The sequence below is a fragment of the Apteryx rowi genome, unplaced genomic scaffold, assembly GCF_003343035.1.
Source record: "Apteryx rowi isolate R43461 unplaced genomic scaffold, aptRow1 scaffold_83, whole genome shotgun sequence".
NCBI lineage: Eukaryota > Metazoa > Chordata > Aves > Apterygiformes > Apterygidae > Apteryx > Apteryx rowi.
This window is the reverse complement of record NW_020451127.1, coordinates 2915478-2921759: the sequence shown is the minus strand read 5'-3', so window position 1 is coordinate 2921759 and position 6282 is coordinate 2915478.

The following is a 6282-nucleotide window of genomic DNA, read 5'->3' as shown; positions in this document are numbered from 1 at the left end:
TTATATTCATGTCTTTTCTTCTGAAGGCGACTTATTATAAGGACAATTTCATTTACAAGATAACTAGTGGAAATATTTCCTACTACAAACATAGGCAGATAATAAGAACGTATCTGTACTGGAATAAAAAAGGCATTAACATTGCACACCTTACAAAAATTAAGAATGAAGATAATCTTTAATCTTCCTGTTTTAAATGCTAAAAATCATGGAAAGTGTATCATTCTCTAGGGAAAAGAATGAATGATGTGAAACGGGTACGCATGTCATCTGATTTACAGACTCCTGCAGTCACTTCTAAAATATCTGGGGGGAGGATTTTGTGTCCTTTGATCTGCATGCTAGCATAAGCTTGGCTCTTGTACCTTAACTGTTGCCTGTTCGCAACTACAACAAAGTGTAAAGGACTAAATTTGTATCATTTTCTGCCTCCTGAGGAACAAAAAGCTGGCCTCCTAGGAAGATCTCATTAAACTCAAAAGAGATGGAAGCAAGAGTGCAGAATCTAGGCCACAGAAATAAATGGCTTTAAATTGAACTTCAAGGCAAAATTTTTTGCAAGTTGCCTAATGACAGCTATTTATATAACTCTTGGTTGTAGTTAGTGGCACGTACAGGACTGAAGGGCATAACCACAGAAAAAAGCAGAGTGCCTGCACAAAGGATTTCTAATCACAGCAAAGCAATTTATTTCCACATCGCAACTGAATTCAGTCGTTAGATTACCTTGAGCTGGAACCCAGGTGAACCATTTACCAGGTAATAAAGCATCCAGGATACAAGAGGAAAGCCCGCACTTACAAACATATAAATCCGTAGGCCAGCTTCATTCCTCACTATCTCGATCGATACATAATCGCTGCCAGCATCTATCTCTGCCTTCAAAAATCTCATTTGAATAGCAGGGCTGAATTTAGAGGTAATTCTGATTAAAATGGAATATAACTTCGCTTGCTGCTAAATGATCCCTACACCGGACACAGGGAAAAGGAAGCTGTTACTAGCGTATACGTTCAGCTTTATGGAGGTCTAAGTTAAACCGTACTAACTCTAGCCTGTATTGGACAGCAACAGTAGCCCAAACATTAGAAGAACCCCATACACAAGAGCCATTCATGCACCATCATCTCCCTGTGCATTTGAATCAAGATAGTCACAGCGGATAAGCTTTGCTAAAGGTCCCGTTAAAAATCAACCGATAAATGCAAACTGCTTATCTGCAAGAAGAATGCAGTAATTCACTCTATAAAGACTTTATGAGGCCTGAGTAAACAATTCGTTGAGTAAATTCTAGCCACACCTCCATCTCCGTTTCTTCAGATAGCCGTCATATCTGAATACGCCATTCACTCTCAAGTCTTCTGATTAAAAACCCCAGACACTAGCAAGACAGATCTTGTCTTCCTCATTCTTACTGCAATTTTCTATGACTAATCCCTCCTACCTATTAAATTGTTTGCACTTCTGGACATCGAATTTTGATGTAATTGCCCTATAAGCTTTGTTACGTCAGTGGTCTGACAAGGTAACTTAAAAGCATGTTTTGCTTCATAATTTATTATCTACAAATAAACAGGCTAATTAAAAATCTGTTGAAAATGGACTGGTGGATTGCAGAGAAATAAGACAGTGGCACCCCACCAGTTCATCTAGATTGCCTCTCTGAAACCATTGATGTTAACTGCCTACTCATCCTTGTTCAAGGCTGTACGTCTTCACGAAGGGAAAGACTTTCTCTTCCTGTATGCTGCTCTCTAAACCTAACGTTTCTTCTTCCTTGTGAAGAAAAACAAAATAGTTCATCAGCAGTTTTTTCTTCTTTGTTGCTGTTTTGGTTTTGCACGTCTTGCCTTTAATACATAATGTGCTGGGAAATCTGAAAGCACTTTCAGAAGTCTTTGAGCTTTTTTACACCTCGTTTCTACACTGTCATTCTACACCTTCACGTAGCAAGAAGTCAACCATACAACGCTTCTGCATCTTCAGCAGTCATATTTTACGCTAAGTGATTACAGCCTGTCCTGAATCGGGTATAACCATGAACTTCTACTATCACTTTCGTACAACTATACCGACTTAAGCGGAGCTTGAGTTCTCTCCTCCCCTATTTACATCAGGAACTAACAAGTCAGCCTCAAACCCATGAAAATCCAGAGGAACTCTTTCACTCAATAGGTTTGTATCACAGCAAGGTGGAAGAGCCTCAGTGATATCTGGGGTGGTGGTGGGAAAACAATGGAAGAATTTAGCATGCAAAACTGACACTGAAAGCGGGTTTAGAGAGTATTTTCTAATTGTCCATCCCTTCGTAGCCAGTTGTTCACATCTGTTCTGACACACAAACACACACACTCTTGTGTATGGGGTTTTTTTGAGCACAAGTTTCAAAGCATTCAAATAGGTTTTTCTCAATACTGTAACGTTACCATTGGAGCACGTATCCTGCTGCTTGCATCTATCTCCCTACTGCTGTCGTGAAAAAATCATAGTAGGAACTACACTGGCACCTGATTTACAAGCAGATCTGTGAAAAGAAAAATAAATAAGACTATTAAATTCTGTACCATTTGGGGGGAGGAGAGGCAGGGGAGGGGAGAGGGAGGGTTGAGTTCTCCTGAAGCACCAGAAGGGAAACAATAAACCCATGAGAGTGACTTAAAAGCCAAAGTTAAAAGCAAAAATCTACCAACCTCATGTTCAGGCTTGCTGTTTGTGAGAGATCCTCATCTATTTTACCCTGCAACATTAATCGTTTGCTATGACAGACATTCTTCAGGCACCATCACAGACTAGTAAGGTCACAAACATGGAAGGAAAAAAAAAAAGCTGCTTTTGAGTTACTTGTCACATATTATCTTCAGTAATTGCTTACCCAAACCACAAATATCTGTGAGATTCAGACTGCAAACAATAGCAGAAATCTACTTGGTAGGCAATAATATAGCCCAAAATCACCGTCTAAGAGAGTGTTTTATCCTAAAATCTAAAAGGCTGTCAGTGACTTCTAGAATGAGGACGAAAATTGCAACAGCTGATAAGGTAGGTTTCTAGCACAACACACTAGTGAGCGAGTTAAAATGACACATATAAACACTTGTTAGTTTAGTTTAATTGATCATTACTTCTCTTTTAACAGCTAGACTAAGATCTGTATACGCTAAATGTTTTCTCTGTTTAAGACGTTCACCTTTTGCTTTCCACCCACTGATTCTAAGCAAATAAACATTTCGGTTTTACATTTGTTTATGATCCATTTGCAAGATCACTGAATTTTCAGACAAATACAATCCAGCAACCTTCAGCCTTTAAGCTGTGCAAAGGAATGTTATTCTACTGATAATTCTTCAGGAATATTTGACTGAACCGCCTACTTACTGAGCTTTGCATCTCTTGTAACCTAACACTCTTGAAATATAGATACCCATACACAGCATGATTCATCAGCTAATATCACAGGTCTTCTCAGTAACCTTAACAAGCCAGCACTGTGGAAATGCAGCGTTTTCATTTCGATAAGGAACTTTTATTCAAATCAGAGCAGTACCACCAAACTGCAGGGCTTCACAAAAATCAGGCTATCAAACAAATGTGTCTTCCAAATACTTTCAACTACCATCATTTAAAAAAAAAAAAAATCAATGCAAGAGACCAAATGTTATCAGATTAATTCAGGGTGTGATAGACGAGGAGAAAAACATTTCACTGTGACTAATTTCCAAAGTATCTTCGCAGGCAAGCTGCCAGCATAGCTGTATTAAAATAGGTGCCACTATTTCTTTGCAGGTGTTTTGGAACGTGTATCAAAGCAACCACACTGTATTTGAATAAAAGTGTTATATGTCTTTTTTTTTTAATATTTCTATTAATATCTACTATGCATGCATATTGGCCATTTTTCCTCGCTCTGCTTCTTTTGTAACAAAAATATCACGTGCTGCATGCTACCGAGAGCGTCTCTTGTTTCTGGTTTTCTGGACCAGAGGCTAAATTTCGATATCCCCACTGCTGAAGAGATTACCGTGCTGTGATCTTTAATCTTGGGCAGGATATTTAAAGCTCTCATTTAAAGCTCTTATTTAAAGCTCTCAAATAAGCCCCTATATTAGTTCCTCTACATACAATAAAGGCTGAAATGAATTTGTAGTAAAGCTCTTTTTCACTTCCAGCATGGTCTGCACCACAGATAACTTCCCCTTCCTCCCTACATAGGCACGAGGCAGGGAATAGTGCTATCAGTGGAGAGCTCCATCTCTAACGATCTGCTAAATAACAGTGCTTTGGGAATCCTGTTCGCTACCTAAGGGAGGGGGAAGAGGTTGAGAGGAAAAAGAAAAAAAAAAAAGTTTCTAGCAGTGCCCCAAAATTAACTTCCGAAACATGCATACAAAGCAGCAACCACAACCAAAACCTGCAGAGTAGCCAAATACATTTAAGGTCCACAAACTAACAAAAAAAATCTGGTCTGCTTCAGTTATCCTAGTTACACGTTTTTATAGGAAGACTTCAAATTTGGTTCTTACATTATCGCAAGACGTAGCAGGGCCATGACGGCACTGAGGACTATTTGGTAACCTAAATTCCTGTGGCTTGCCAACAGTGACATCCGTTGATCATTCCCAAACCCGAGAGCACGTACAACCCAACCGCACGCAGGAGCGGTGGGATGCGTCGGGAAGCCCCTGCGATCTCCTCCCTTGGACCATTCCTGACACAACTTCTGCTGTCAGTTCTCTGAGGTGTAATACGAATGCCCCGTGGTTTTTAGCCATCAGAAGTTTTGGTCCGTGCTTCCTAGGACTCAAAGAGTTGGTTACTTATGCAATATAGGGAATGCAAATACTCGCAGGTTTGGGAAGGGAATGAAGGGAAAAGGGAACCGAAAATGTTGGCTGGGCTTTGAGAGGAACGCCAGGAAAAAGCGAGATATGGAAAAAGAGCTCAAACAATTCCACATTGAGATACTTGAGATGTATAAATCGATTGAATATGGAAATGCCCTGCTTGAAAAATCAAAGGTTTAAATTATTCGAGCACCATGAAAGCGTATAAAATTGTCCACTAAGGAAAAACAATTAATTGATTTCTTTTTTTCCTTTAAATCACTGGAAGAGAGACTGCTTAGAAATATTTTTCCCCAGTTTGAAATAATTCCACACTAGATTCCACAAGACAAACAAGCTGAATTCTTACGCTAGCTGTACAACATATGACTTGCTATCAGCCATACATTCGCCAACACTTCAGGATGGGATTAATCCCATGAACAGTGTCACCAACAGCTGAGACAGTCAGTTTATGCTCCATCTGTAAGTAATGGAAAAAAAATGGGTACTTTAAGAGCGTAACCTGCTTGACCTAAGTTACATATCTACATATTATAAAGATGAACCTCCCTCAAAGATTATGGGGTATATAAATTGCTTAGCTATTTTACGCAGAATAGAAGGCATTTTCAAAAGCCTACAAAGGGTGGCTTACGCATGGCATGAATTAAATGAAACAAGAATTTATAACATATTAGCAACACACCATTTTTTCACTGCCTAAACCTACCTGATGCGCATACGCGGAGACGCTCTCATCGGCTACGTGGGATTCCAGAGCTTCCGAGTCTGCATGTACCCGAGGTTTGCGTGAACTCTTCTTACTGAAAAAAAAAAAAAAAAAAAAAAAAAAAAAAAAATCAAGCTCTGCCAAGGGCAGCGATTTGGAAAGCGCACCGGCTTTCAGCGTCTTCTACGACGCTCAGTGCAGCAGAGCGAGGCGCCTGCTCGCAGCCGCTAACCTCCGCTCCAACCAAAGCGGGCTCTACGACGCTTTGCAAAGTTACTTCGCGTGGGGAGTGTTCATCCCGACCGCTCTTCCCCGGTAATGCTGTGCGAAGCGATGAGCGCAACTTACTGAAATCACTTAAGCTTTTTCCTTTTGTGCGTTTTCAGCCATTTAACGCAGTTCTACGTTTTCAGAGGAAGTCTCCTCCGCGCGTGACCTTGCGTTCAGAGTAAGAGAGACTCCTTAATGCCCAAGTACAACAAACGCTGTCTAGGGATAACTATGGGAAACGTTCCAATTCTTCTCCCAGAAAATTTGCTAAAGTGATAAAATCGGTGTCATAAAGCATTTTAATTTTTGTAACTGTGTTAACCCAGAACACATAAGATTTGTTTTTTCAGTGCTGAATTACCAAAAAAACAAACTAAAACAAAAAAACCCACCCCACATCTCCCATGGAGACCAGCAGCCGATTACCAGCATAAATCGAACTAGATGAAACAACAAGCT